Raw genomic sequence first — 15,321 nt, 5'->3', positions numbered from 1 at the left:
CCACTATAGTACGACGTTATTATGTTTTACACGTGATATAGGAAGTTTCCATAGCAGTGGGTTTCAATATGACTTTCCTAAAGACCTTTTAGTTCTGTTTAGTCCTCCCCCATTCTTTCCTCTTCCCCTCCAGTTTAACTCTCCCTATTCCATTCTTCTTCTTTAAACCTTCACACTGCTGCATTCTATCACCCATCCCATGCACCCTCCCACCCCAGTCCCTTACTAGTTCCCTGACCTCTATAGGTATTTCAAATGAAGCACACATCTGAAGACTCAAAGCTAGCATTCACAAATGAGAGGAAATAGGTGACATGTATTTTTCTGCATCTTGATTATCTGACTCAGAATGGTTGCTTCCAACTCTATCATTGACCTGTGAATTTAATGATTTCATTTTTGTTAACAAATTCTGAATAAAAGTCCTGTGTGTGTATGTACCACAGTTTCATTTTCCGTGAATTAACTGTAGGCATCTAGGCTGTTTCCTGTCTGTTGTGACTAGAACAGCAATGAACATGGATAAGCAAATGTCTGTAGAGTAGGATGTAGGGTCCTTTGGGTATATGTCCAAGAGTGATGTAGATGGATGCAGTAGATCTATTCTTAGCTTCCTGGGGAACCTCCACACTGATCTCCACAGCAGCTGCACCTATCTGCACTCCCATCAACAAGGAAGAAGCATCCCCTTTCCTCACATGCATTCCAGCATTTGTTGTCATTTGATATTTGAGCTGGGGTAAGATAAAATTCTGACTCGGGTAAGATGAAATCTCAAAGCGATTTTCATTTGCATTTCCCTGATGGCTAAGGATAGTGAACTTTTTTTTTTTTTCTTTTTGAGGCAGGATTTCTCTGTGTAACAGCCCAAGACGTCCTAGAACTTGAGGCTGACCTCAAACTCATAGAGATCTGCCTGCCTCTGCCTCCGAAGTGCTGGGATTAAAGGTGTGCAATACCACACCTGGCTCAGGATGTTGAACTTTTAAAAAAGATGCTTCTCAGTTATTTGTATTTCATCCTTTGATAACTCTGTTTAGTTCTGTAGGCCCTTTTTAAATTGGGCTGTTTTGTTACCTCAGTGTTAGGGTTTTGTTTGTCTGTTTTTAGTTCTTTGTATATTCTGCATACTAACCCTCTGTCAGATCCATAGCTGGCAAAGGTATTTCCCCCATTCTGTAAGCTGCCTCCTCGCTTGAATAATGGCATCCTTATGACACTGGGGTCTTACTCAGAAAGTTCTTTGTGCCAATGATTTCAAGTGTATTCCTTTACCCTCCCGCAGATTTAGATGCCAGGCCATTTGATTATTTAAAGTGACTAACATCATACTTGACAGGGAAAGGGCATGGAGAACAGCCTTCTAAAAGATTGTGCCCATAGCAGCACTGATAACATCCACTGTCCTTGTGTGACCCCACCACGGTCACCTCAGAGCCCTAGAACCAGGCATGGTAACACACGCCTGTAATCCCAGAACTTGGAAGCCATGGTAGGAGATAGGTACATGAGTTCAAGATCGGTCTGGGCTCTAGAGTGAGAAGCTGACTCAAAACAAACAAATAAACAAGCAAACAAATAACCCAGCAAACCTGACTACTATAATAAACATGGGAACAGTTGACCTCAAAGAAACCATTCAGTATGATTTTTATAATAATAGTGGTAACATTTATTATTATTATTATTATTATTATTGGTATCATTTATTATCTTCTAGGACTGTATATACAAAACCCTATCATGTATCTACATAGCTATAATATATAGCTGTCTAATTTTTTGTTTTGAGATAAGTTCTGGTTACATTGCCTAGGCTGGCTACAAGCTCACAAAATTTTGGGCTCAAACCATCCTCTTGCCTCAGCCTCATGAGTACCCGAGACTAAAGTTAGTCTTTACAACAGTCAAAAGAGAAAATACTGTCACCTCTGCTGTTCACAGGAGGGGATGAGGGTGCAGGCAAGGTCATTTACCAAATGCCACCAAGCTTAGAAATGATAGAATTCGGGTTCTTAATAGTTTCCATGAGTTTTATTTTATTAAAAATTTTAAATTATGTCCATTTATTTTGGAGGATGTTACATGCCATGGCACATACTTGGAGGTCAGAGGACAACTTGAGAGGATCCTGGGGATTGAACTTGGGTCATCAGGCTTGTTGCCAGGTACCTTTACCTGCTGAGTCATCTCTCTGGCCCCTGATTTTTAAATGAAAGCTACTAAGAACAGGTTTGTTTAAAAACGAGTATTTCAAATAAAAGTCAAAATAAAACTCTGAGGCCAACACACACTTGATTTCTTCTTGAGATAATGCTGACTAAAGCTGCTGAGACCTCAGTTTAGAAGTCGCTTTAGGAATGCAGGAAAGAAACCTTGGTGCCAGGAGTTGCGTCGTGTTCGCCTTTAACTAAAAGGGCCCAGAGCCCTAGAGTCAGATTTATTCATCGTCCGTTGCGTGCCAGGAACTGCAGTCCCTCTAGTTGATGGAAAGTGTTGGCCTCACAGTTGACAAATCACGCTTGCTTACATAAATCTCCATGCCTGACCCTGGAGATAATTTGGTGTATGCAGCAGAGTAAGAAACCCAGGTTCAGAAAAACGAAGGTCCAGGCATAGAAAGTGTACAATAAGGCGCACAGATGAGACTGTCCCTTCCTACTGAGGGCTGGCTATGCTCATGGTTGCTTCTCCACAGCAGATGTGCACAGGAGCTGCTCATCTTCATCTGCTTCCCCATTCCATGTTCCGCTTTTTATCTGTAATCACCCTGCTTCCCAATTTCTATGGCTTTCTGATCTATCGTTTTAATTCTTTTCACCAACACAGACAGTGTTGCTTTGAACTGCCTCACTTTGCATGTTGCTGATAAATGCATACCAATTTCTTTTTATCAAATTCTAGTTAAAATCACTGGAAGGTACCTTCCTATTTTCCTTTTTAAATTATCTCTATAGCATCTAAAAGGGATTAAAACTGCTACTAACTGCTTTTAGAACTAGTCTCTGAGAGACCAGTAAATTATTTAGCATACAACTTATACTGGATGCTGATGCCCAGTGTGTGTCTACTCATCTTCTAGCTTCATTGAATACACATGTCACCTTCAACGGGCATAGCATTCTTCCAGCTAATTTCTTTAAATAGATGTTTGATTATATACTTCCTTTTTAATTTCTCACCGTGGGAAATATTGAAATATTTAGAAGAACAGCAACTAGTGTGGTCATGCACCTCGGTGGTTATCAGCTACGGACAAATGCGCTTCAGACATGTTCCCAATCACTCTCTCCCAGTTGGCTTATTTAAAAGTAAATCCCAATTTCCCATTATTTCATCTGAAATTCTTTCAAGATGTAGCTCTAGAAAGAGAAGACTATTTCAAAAAGTGTGTCTGGGGGCTAGTGAGATGGTTTTGTGGGTAAGAGTATTTGCTCCACAAGCATTAAAGCTTGAGTTCAAGTCCTTAGCACCTATGTGAATGTCCAGGCATGCCTGGGTGTGCCTGTAACCCCAGCACTGGAGGGTGGGGACAGACAGATCCTACGAGTTTGTTGGCCAGCCAGCTTAGCTGAAATGGTTCAGTGAGAGACCCTGTCTCAGAAAATTAAGGTAGAATGCGACAGAGGGGGACACCTAATGTTCTCTTCTGGCTGCCACATTCACACATGGACACACAGACACACAGACACACAGACACACCACATGCACTCACACTCACCACACCACATACATACATTTAAAAGGAAGCATGGGCGTGATATTGTCGGCATATCTAAACAAATGATTCCTTCAAGTAATTAAATATCCATTCGTTGTCCATCTTCCACTAGCCATCTTTTAAATATGTCTTAATTGGTTTATTTAAATTGGTTCTCCCAAAAGGCCCCATCTGTCTCCCTGGCTGATATGTCTCTTTAAATGTCTTTTTACTTTATAGATTTCCTTTCCATCTCATTTATTGCTTGTGGTTGATAACTGAAGAGCCTGGCTGCTGTTGCTGCAGTTCCCATAATGGATTAGACTTGGCAGGAATCCCATATACTGACAAATGCCCACCACGGCTTCTGCTTTCCAGGGCTGTCTGAGGCCAACTCACCTTCCCTCCTTGCTTCTTGCATAAACGCTGGTTCCAGGAGGGATTTGTGACTCACCACGTAGCTTCCGAAATACCTTTCTTTAAGGGTTTGTAGGGAGACATGTTGCCCATATTTGTTGTAGCAGTCTTTAATGAGTCTCTTGTTATTGTTGATCTGTTTGTATTCCAGATCACATGATGGAAAGAAGAAAGGAAAAACAAAAACCCTTCAAGGGTCCAAAGGATGAAACATAAGGATCCTTGGATACCAGTCAAGATGTCTGAGATGTTTGAGACGTTCACCAGAACCTACTTGGTAGTGTTCTCTGGCATGTTTTAGATACACATGTGAATGTATCACAGAGAAGGGGGAGGGAAGGAGAAAGGGAGGGAGGGAGGGAGGGAGGGAGGGAGGGAGACCACCAATACTTCTTAAGTATTGACTCTAGATGTTCTAGATTTTGAGGGGACTTAACTTTTGGCCTCAAATCTGGGGGACCCATTGCTGACTAGTTAGAAAAAGAGTAAAGCAGTGAGCATCTGGGACCGTATCTCACATCCCCCTGATCTTTGTTGCCATAGCTCAGGTTCTGGCGTACCTCAGTATTCACTGAGAATACCAAGAAGCACAACAAGAAAGGATTATGTCTGAGGAGAAAGGGAGCCTGGGGTGATGAAAACGTATCAGTAATAGCAACAACAAACTAGCAATGGACGGAAAGAGGAGTGTGTGAAAGAAGGTCCGGGTTAAGGCTGTGAAAAGGAAAACCATAGCAAGAGATAGAGCGGACGTTAAGACATGAGTGAAAAAAACTTCCCTGAGATTAGAAAAGGTGTTTTAAAATCCGTTGGAAACACGTTGAACTGGCCCGATGGCTCAGCAGGTAAAGCTGCTTGCCGTGACAGCCTGATGACCAGAGTTCAGGCCCTGGGACCCATGGAGAAAAAATGTTCTGACTTTCCAAACTCCCCCAAAACTTGCCTCTGACCTCTGCATGCATCTGTATGCATATCACACACATACAATAATATCAAATATAATTTTTATAAAAAGAGCTTACAGAAAAATATGTTGTACAGTGGAGAATATCAACTTGGACAGACACACACCTTGACACAAAATAAAATAACATTTAAAACAATCAAAGAAGAGAAACACGAACCAAATATTCTGTAATATTTAAAACCCATTCTCAATAACAAAATAGAAGAAATGTTATCACCGTGCAAAGACTTGGTATATTGTTCTTTTTAAAATATTTATTTATTTATTTTTAATTTGTGTATGTATGTAAGTGTATGCCATGTGTGTACAGGTGCCTATGAAGGCCAGAAGAGGGTGTCAGATCCCTTGGAGCTGGAGTTAAAGGTGGTTGTGAGCCTCCTGATATGGGTGCTGAGAACTGAACTCTGGAAGAGAGCTCGTGTTCTTGACCACTGAGCTCTTTCTCCAGCCCTTACATGTCATCCTTACCTTACAACTTAGAACAAACAATGTCTAGAAAGATATTACCATATTGGCTGGTGATGACCATTGAATATTTACTCTAGAATTTATAGTGAGGGACAGCACAATTTGCAGTACTTACAATATAGCAGATCATAAACAGAGGCGTATTGGTGAAAGCAAGTACAGAATTTTAATTATTTTGGGCTAGAATAACTTTCTTGATATTATTGAGTATTTAATATGAGGTGTTCACATGAGTCATTATGGACTATTTAATTCTGTCAACCATACATCCTTAAAAACCAGGTGTCTTGACCTGGAACAAAGAAGTCACAGATACCACCTAGAAGAGTACAGGTTGCTGGAACACTTCATGCCTAAAAATAAAAGTGTAAACATCTGCTTTTAGCTCTTTCTACTGCAGAGGCTTGGGCAGGATGGCTCACCCAATGCCACCAACTCCCTTAGTGAATGGCGATAATCTGGATAGCAGCCAGAGATCCTTGAAGACTCCTATTCTGGGCAAGAAGTGTAGAAGATGAAGCCCAAACACCTTCCGCAGCAGATCTAGGAAAGTTGTTAAGGCTGTGAAATGTGTGAAAAGCACTTAGGATGAGCTGTGATTCCCCAAAGGCCAAGTGTTAAAGGCTCCACTGCCAGCTCAGGGTACTTTCAGGAGGTTGTGGAACCTTCAGGAACCAGGAACTGAAGGAAGGAGGTGACAGGGGGTGTGCCCTGCAAGGGGACAACCTGCCCCTGAACACATCCTTGCTCACCATGTGTGTTTCCTAGCTGCCACAGGGTGAACCACTTCCCTTTACCACACCCCTCTGCCATGATAGTGCGCTTCAGCTGAGAACCAGAAGCATGGGGCAAAGTGACGATGATGAACCAAGACCTTTAGAACCACAAGGCAGGCTTACCACAAGGTAAGGCTTCCCTCCCTCTCCCCTCAGGTATTTTGTTACAGCCTTGGGAAAGCCAAGGTAAAAGATAACAGGAGCTTCCACTAGACATAAGGGCAACACTTGAACCACAACGAGAAGAGTGATTTTGTTCAAATAAAACTTAGTGATGTGTTTAAGTCCATGAACTCACAAGGATAAGAACTCATTTTTGAAGGATGGTAGAATATGAGTTTATTGCTTTCAAAACTGAGGAAGGAAAACATCAAGCACTTTTTATAATTTTCCATTATGAAATATAGTATTGTGTGGATATATAGTAGATGGGAAGTGTTTTGCTATGATTTCATTATGGTGGCATCTTAATTAACAAGTGGAAAAAGTAACAACAGGACTGGAATGTCACCATTAAGAGATGCAGCCATTGAGCATAAAAGATTACTAACATCAGGAAATGGAGGCAAAGATTGTGACTCCTAATGAAAACCATGCATACCACTTACACCTCTATTTGGCCCAAAGACTTGAACCCAAGTCTGATGAATTTTCTTAGACCTAACTTTGTAGAACATACAGAGGACAAATAAACCACATTGTGAGTTGTTCAAGACAACCAGCATTGATATAAGCTTAAAAAAGTAAGAAGATTTTGATTTGGGAAGCAGAATTGATAACAAGGGGGCGAGACTCTGGGATAACAATGAGCTCACTTCTTCCCCCAAGAACAAGCAGATTTATACCTGAAGAGCACAGTGATGAAGGAGGAGTGTAGTGGATGGAATGTTCCTGAGACTCAAGCATGAGGAGATTATTGCTTTTAAAAACAGTTGAACTAAATTCTTGCTGAAGAGAGGCCAGAATGATTAGATGCCACATCAAAGGTGAAACATAAGAACTTTGATCAGAATATCCAAGGTATCTATTTTTGTCACTGTAACAAAAGACCAGAGAGTAGATAATGTATGAAGAACTGAAGTCTATTTGGCTCGTGATCCTGCGGGTGAGGGTCTTACAAACAGTATCATCACATGGGGAGGCAAAGTAAGTGAGTGTGCCAGCTCTGGTCTTCTATTCTTCCTAAAGAACCAATGATCCCATCATAGGTTATGTGATAACCTCATCTGATCCAAAGTGCTTCTAAATTGTGATCTCCAAGTAACAGAATCACATGAGTTTGGAGATTAAGTTTCCATTCTAGGGAGATTTGAGGACCACATTTAAAGCAAAGGGTGATCAGAGATCAGGGATGGGAGGGGTATTGCCAGGACTCACTGCAAAAGCTGACATTCAGGGTTTTGGTATGAGTTCTAGTGGGGGGAGAGCTGCTGGTGGCCTGTATAAACCCATACAGGGGCAATGTCTAAGAGTCAGATGGACTGAGCTACACTTAGGTTATGGGAACTGCAGCTTAATGGTCCTAGGTGATTTAAAAACTGTGGGCTAGCTGGGTGGTGGTGGCACACACCTTTAGTCCCAGCACTCGGGAGGCAGAGGCAGGCGGATCTCTGTGAGTTCAAGGCCAGCTGGGCTACAGACTGAGTTCCAGGAGAGGCACAAAGCCACACAGAGAAACCCTGCCTCAAAAAACCAACAAAACCAACAGAACAAAACAAAACAAAAACTTGTGGACTATACATGTCATGGACATGGTGTCTCTTCACAATAATAGAAACATTAAGACCAAAGTTAGTACCAGTGGGGTATTGTTGTGACCACGCTTTTGCTTAAAGAATATAGACTTTAGAACTATGGATTAGAAAGCAGTGGAATGCTTTAAGTGCTTCTTAATGGGCCATCCTAGTAGGAACATGGAAGACAGTGGTTCTGAGTGTGATTTGAAGTGTTGGGGGCCTGGATCAAGAGGTTCCAGAGGATAATATTAATATGTGGCCTAGAGATTATTCTTGTGATATTTTGGTGAAGAATGTGGCTGCCCTTTGCCCTTGTTTTAAGAGTCTACCTGAGGCTAAAGTGAAGAGATTTGGATTAATTTCACTGGTAGAGGAAATCTTAAAACAGCCTCTGTGTTTTAGATTTAGTATAGACTCTATGGTGTGGCTACTAGTGTTAACTCTAGTGAAGTTATATAATGAAAAGGAGCAAGCTGAGAAAGAAAAAATATTTGAGGAGAAAAGGATCACTAGGGTGTAAAATGGAGTTAAATCCTGTGTTCAAGGAGATAAACAGATTAAGAAATGGAATAAAGGGAGTGGTGATCTCAGGGCAAGATCCTACCCAGCTAAGTTTCCAACTTGTGAAAAGGAATTAAAGAAAAGCTTAGAGCTGGGTGTGATAGTGCATGACTTTAATCCCAGCACTCAGAAGGCAGAGGCTGGTGGATCTCTGAGTTTGAGGCCAGCCTGATCTAAGAGCAAGTTCCAGAATATCCAAGCTTAGGCAGTAAAGGAAATCATCAAAACCAGAAAGTTGGTAGAGGTGTAATTGAAAGATCTCTGAGTTCAAAGCCAGCTTGATTTACAGAGCAAGTTCCAGGACAATCAAGCTTAGGCAGTGAAGGAAACCAACAAAACCAGAAAGTTGGTGAAGACGTAATTGAACAAGGTGGCTATGTTCTAGCCCCAGGAAGTAGCAGAACTTGGCAGCTTTGACCACCCAGTTCTAGCTTTAGGTTAAGGATAGAAGAAAAGGGTTATGGAATTTGCTTCCAAGACTAATAAAAACAACTGAAACTAGGCATGTGTCAGGGGCTTCCCTGAATGGAGGCCTAGAGAGGCATCATATGAAGCTGTGAAGTTGAATCCTGGATTGCCTTGGAGACCCCAAGATGCCAGAGTCTTTGGATACCTGCCGAGGAAAGCTTCTAATAGGGAGTGAAACTAGCCCAAGAGTGAGAAATGTGTTGTAGTCAACAAAGTTGAAAGGAGTTGGAGATCTGAAGAGCATTTGATATCAGACAGGGAGATGCAGAGTTTGGAGTTTGCCCAGCTGGTTTTCAGTCTTGCTTTGGTCCAGTATTTCCTTACTATGTTCCCTTCCCTATGTTTTGGAATGATAGTGTATGTCCTGTGCCATTATATGTTGGAAGTATATCATCTGCTTTTTGATTTTGATTTTACAGGGGATTACAGTCAAGAGATTGCATGAATCTTAGAAAAGACTTTCAACTTTGGACGTTCAAGTAAGTTTGAGACTGTTATAAACTGTGGGGACTTTTGAAGTTGGGCTAAATGTATTTTTACATTATGATATGGCTACAAACCTTTGGGGCCCAGGGAGTGGAATGTGGTGGTTTGAAAGAAAATGGCCTCCAAAGGGAGTGGCATTCTTAGGAGGTATGGCCTTGTTGGAGTAGGTGTGATCTTGTTGGAGGAAGTATATCACTGGAGGTAGGTTTTGGGGTCTCATATATGCTCGATAACACCCAGTGAGACAGACTACTTCTTGTTGCCTGCCTATCAAGATGTAGAACTCTCAGCTCCAGCACCATGTCTGCCCATATGCCACTGTGTCCCACCATAATAGTGGGCTAAATCTCTGAAACTGTAAGCCAGCCCCAATTAAATGTTTTCCTTATAAGAGTTGCCATGGTCATGGTGTCTCTTCACAGCAATAGAAACTCTGTCTAAGACACTGGTGTTCTGATAAGAGAAAAGAGAGTGAGAGTTAGATACAGGCACAGAGGATAAGACCATGCAGAGACAAAGACACAGACTGAAGGACTACCACCAGCCAAGGGTGGCCTATGATTGTCAGCAGCCTGCAGAGGCCAGGAGACATGTGACAAAGTGACCCAAATGACTTCCTTGTTCCTGGGGGAGGCTGAGTCCGAGTGCTTTTGACCCAGACAGTGGAGATTATAATGTCCATATTGTAATACCCCTCCGTTCTGCTGTGTGGTTTACATTTTCTGAGTTCCACTTTCAATGAAAAAGGATTTAAAGTTCATTAATAGTCTATCTGTGGCTTCACATATCATATGATTCCCCCCATCTTTTATGTAGAAATCACACATCTGATAATTTATTCTTGATGGAGTCATGTTAAAGGTATCTTCTATTTTTCTTTCATTTTTTGTCAATGAATATTTTGCTGTTTTTATTTTTCCCTAATGTATTGGTCATCTTTTCATCTGCTGTCACAAATGCCTGAAATAACAGAGTAGCGGGGGAAATATTTTGAAGGACAGAAAGAGTTTTGGGTGTGGCCACTTGGTCCTGTTGTCTTGGACCTGCGTTGGCACAGTGCGTTATGGTGGGGACAGGCTGCTTGCTTCTTGGTGCTGGGAAGGAGACGGCATGGGAAAGAGGCTCCATTCTCCCTTTTAAATACCCTAACTTCCTTTTACTAAATGACTCCATCACCTAATGTAGCACAGGTTGGCCACCAAGCCTTTAGTATGTGACCTTTAGGAGACATTTAAGATCCAAACCTTCATACCACATATCAAATCTATCATTAATTGATTCTGTTTCATAGAATCATCTTCTTCATATTTTATAGATGTGCCAGTTTGGAAGCTATCAACCCACCCTGAAGTGTACACCCCCGTCCTTTGCTAATTTGAACATATCATTTTCTGTCTCTCTCTCTCCCCACCACCTTTTATTGAAAATAGACTCTTTTCTCATACAATATCTCCTGATTACATTCTCCCTCCCTCCGCTCCTCCCTGTTCCTCCTCACTTCTCCTCCCATCAGGATCCATTCCCTTTCTGTCTCATTAGAAAGAACAGGCTTCTAAGAGATAACAACAAAACATAAAATAAAATATAATGAAACAAAAACCATCACATCGTAGTTGGACAAGGCAAACCATCCGAAGGAAAAGAGCCCAAGAAAAGACACAAGAATCAGAAACCCACTTACTCACTCAGGACGACTATAAAAATACTAAGCTGAAAGCTGTAACACACACAGAGGACCTGGTGCAGACCCATGCAGGCCCTGTGCATGCTGCTTCAGTCTCTGTGAGTTCATACGAGCCTTGCTCAGCTAATTGAGAGGGCCTTGTTCTCCTAGTGTCCTCCACCCCTCCTGGCTTTTACATTCTTTCTGCCTCCTTTCCCTCAGGGTTCCTTGAGCTCTGAAGAAGAGGGGTTTGATGGCGTCATCTCCTTGGAGCTGTGTAGACACATCATTTTCAAAAACACACTCAAGTCACTTCCTCCCCCAGTGGAATCCAGTTTTTTACCTTCCGCCATAGATGATGCAGACCAGATCATTGTTGATCTTTAAAAACGTAGTATCAGGGTAGAGACTGAAAGGAGCAGTAATCATCTGTCCTCTCTAACACGACCTGTTACGTGTGTTTTCACTTCTCTGCTATTGAGGTGGAAACTCTCACCCCATCTTCTCTCAGGTGATGATGAAAGCCCAGATCTCTTTGTGGCTCTTAGACACATTGTGGAGGTTGCTGCTTGTCTGTGCTATGTGTGACAACCACACAGTGTTTCCCTGGAACCATGTCCGACTCTGACAGCTGCGCCTCTAGCTCAGGACCAATTTGCCAGTCTTCTAATACCATCACTCTGTCTATCAGACCTCCTGGGCTTTTCCCCTAACATTCTGGAATCTTCTCATCCTGGGAGGATCTTTTGAGAACTGACAAAAACTGATTCGCAGAACTGCATCAAAACTTTTCAGTTGATATGAGACTGCAATCTATTGCTCAGACTATACATGTTCGATGGAATTACTAATACTAATATTTGAGCTGTTTGTCTCAGCAGCATTAGAAACTATAGGAAGGTATGCTGGTTATAGAAAGTCAATTATAAATGTTGGAGGAGATAAATATGGCTAACAGATTTAAACATCACACAATGTATATACTCAAATACTGCATGGTGTCTTTTTGACATGTATGATTCTCTGCGGGGTGTGTGTGTGTTCATGTGTGTGTGCACTTGTGCGTGCATGTATGCACACGTGGATATGGAGGCCTGGGGTCAGCACTGAGGTGTCTTCCCTAGTCACTCTCTGTCTTCGCTTCTCCAGCACTGGGGCTATAGATGCATGAGGCCATGCATTTCTAGACAACTGTGCACACACGTGCGCGTGTGCACACACACACACACACACACACACACACACAGATTCCAGAGGCTCAAACTCAGGTGCCCCTGCTTATGCTACGAGCACTTTATTGACTGAACCATTTCTCTAGTCCCAGCATATTAATTTTTATGTATCAGTTTTAAAAGTTTAAGCTTGCCCTAAAGTCTCATGAATGTGTAGAATTTATAATGATCACTATGCCTGTGACAAGATTTCATTATAACTTAATTACTGGATAATCTCTCTCTCTCTCTCTCTCTCTCTCTCTCTCTCTCTCTCTCTCTCTCTCTCTCTTCCTCTGCCTTTTAATTTGCAAATAAAAATTTTTATGTATTCATAATATATGTCAATTTATGTTTATATATATGTACATATGGATAGTAGAACAGATAAATCAAACTACTTAGTATAAGCTCTACCTTACCCTATTATTATTTTTGGTAAGCATGGTAAGAACAATTAAAATTGACTCTCTCGGCATGACATGCAATTGGTCTCTTGAACTTAGACCTTCTATGTAACTGCAGTTTCTTGTCCTTTGACCAACATTCTCCACACCCTAGAGAGATTTCTACAGCAGGAAATTCAATGGTGCTTCATTTCTACCCAGAATCTAGTGGTTCATTGGAAGAAAACTATACTGTTATGTGGTTGTAATGACCATGCCCTTCCCAGGGCTTTTCATGGTTTTTCAGATAATTAGAGAGAGAGAGAGAGAGAGAGAGAGAGAGAGAGAGAGAGAGAGAGAGAGAGAGAAGCTACTGTGAGAGAAACCACACCTTGTTTTCTGTGTCTGTTTGCTGTGCTGGAGAATCACACACGGGGTCTTCCATGTGCTAGCCAAGCACTCTACACCAGAGCTACTCTGCTTATTCTATAAGGGCAGAGGCCATTTCTATTTTATGAGCAAGTTTTCAGTGCCTTGTGTAGAGAGAAGGACAAGGGTGAAGCCCACAGTGATGGCTGCTATACACTGTGGCCCTAAGGTTCACAGAAATAGTAATGGGAAATAAATAGGTTTGTGGTCTTTAGATGCAGGGCATCTTCATGTGGGTAAGGGTGACATTGCTGTCCCTGCCGTGTGGTGTAGGATTCCAGGAGTCCATCTATATCACCTCATTCTACAACCTGGTGTCTCACTGGGCTATTTATCTTCTGTAAACTAGGAAATGCCAGAAAACTGTGTTTATGCCTTTGAGTGATTAGTTATAATGCAACTGATCTGAATGGTTCACGGATTCAGTATTTGTAAACTCACCTACTTGCTAAATGTATGAGTTGATTTGAGAATCAACATTCACTGTGCTTTCTTGGTCATTTATAGGTTTGAGCAGAGTGTCAACAACATTTGAGCCACTTATGGGCCAATTTCCAGGGATCTAACATGGAGACATTCTGTTTTTACTTCAACTTACCATGAATCTTTTAGGATCTTTTCTGTTTTCTTTTTTTTTTGCATTTGTGGGTTTTCTGTTGGTGGGTTTCTTGTTAAAATAGGGCCCAGGTGTCGTGCTGATGTGCTAATGAAAATGGGCGGTGTAGGCCTTATGGAGAAAATATGAACGGGGTTAAGTTCTGCCTAGGTGTGAATTACTGCACATTTGGCCATGAGTTCAATGTTTATGAATCAACAACATACATTAAGCAAGATGCCTGTAAGCAGAAACACACATAAAAGGTTATATATTGATCTGCTGGTGAAATTACTGTTTCCAGAGACCCATAGCAAGCTGCTCTGTATTTCTCCTGCAGCAGTGGTTCAGAACTTATTAATTCAGTTTTCCTGGTAATTTTATATAACCCGACCATTGTGAGAACCAGGAATCAGCTATCTAATGTGATTTTTAACTAACAAGTGGCTAAGGGCTTTACATGCATGTTTCCATTTTAACCTTACATAAAAACTGCACCGCGAGGAAGGTATTATTATCTTTTCCATTTCACAGATGAGAAAACCGAAGTGGAGAGTATATATCTGCTTTCTGTCCCTAGCAGGGAGGAAGAAGGATGTCGGGAACACAGGCAGTTGGGCTCAGGATCCTGTGAAAGCAGTCTCTGTACCATGACTTCACACGGTCCAGGGTGGCAAGAGAGTGTGTTCAGTGTAAACCCTAGAGAACAGAGGGAGCTCTGTGACGTGAGGCTTATCGAGCCATTGCAGATGACAGCACAAGAGCGGACTGGGTCCTGGGAGGAGGAACTGGCAGCAGGGCTGGGTGGCAGTTGGAAAGCACCATTGGGCTAGAGCTAAGAGCTCATTTTATAAACCCTGGGGGATGAAAGCAACTTACCTTATCCACCCGTCAGGAGACGCAGGCCAAGCTTTGGGATAGGAAGGGAGCTTAGAGGGAGAGATATGCACTCCTCCCGGACTGCTCAGGGTTAAGGGCTCAGGGAGGTTGTGTCCGGAACGGGGTGAGGTGGTCCGCTGTGATAGGATGAAGGCCAGTGTTTCGGTCTAAGCTATCCTCTAGGACAGTCCAAGCTGCCTGTAGTTGTTACTTTCTAATTAACTTCCCTTGTCCTCTACCTCACCCCACCTCGTGACCTTTGTAATTCAGTGGGGACACATAGTAGTTTCCCTCTTCTCCGATGTCCATGGGAACCTGCTTCATGAAATACGATTTGTCGTCATTGTTACTGATTCAGGAATGTTTGGTTTATGGTATGTAAATTTGTATTTCAAAAATAAATCTCTGGCCATAGCAGCACATGCTGTAGTCCCAACACATAAAAGACAGGAGGATTAAGAGTTCGGTACCATCCTCTGATACTCTGTGAATTGAAGGTCAGCATGGGCTACCTGAGAGTCTGTCTCAAAAACTTAAAAATGAGCAAATAATGATGAGGACAAAACAATAGATTCATTA

General features: G+C 42.0%; 1 long non-coding RNA gene across 1 annotated transcript in view; it reads right to left on the bottom strand.

Annotated features, from left to right (window-relative positions):
- The window catches only part of LOC131925609 (uncharacterized), a 47,769-nt gene extending 32,760 nt beyond the window's left edge, over positions 1-15,009 (bottom strand). The window contains exon 1 of the long non-coding RNA XR_009383305.1: positions 14,743-15,009. This is a non-coding gene — a long non-coding RNA (uncharacterized LOC131925609). The remainder of the gene's footprint in view (positions 1-14,742) is intronic.
- Between the last annotated feature and the right edge of the window lie 312 nt (positions 15,010-15,321).

Source organism: Peromyscus eremicus, chromosome 15 (genome assembly GCF_949786415.1).
Source record: "Peromyscus eremicus chromosome 15, PerEre_H2_v1, whole genome shotgun sequence".
Classification (NCBI taxonomy): Eukaryota; Metazoa; Chordata; class Mammalia; order Rodentia; family Cricetidae; genus Peromyscus; species Peromyscus eremicus.
This window is presented reverse-complemented; position numbering and strand designations above follow the sequence as displayed.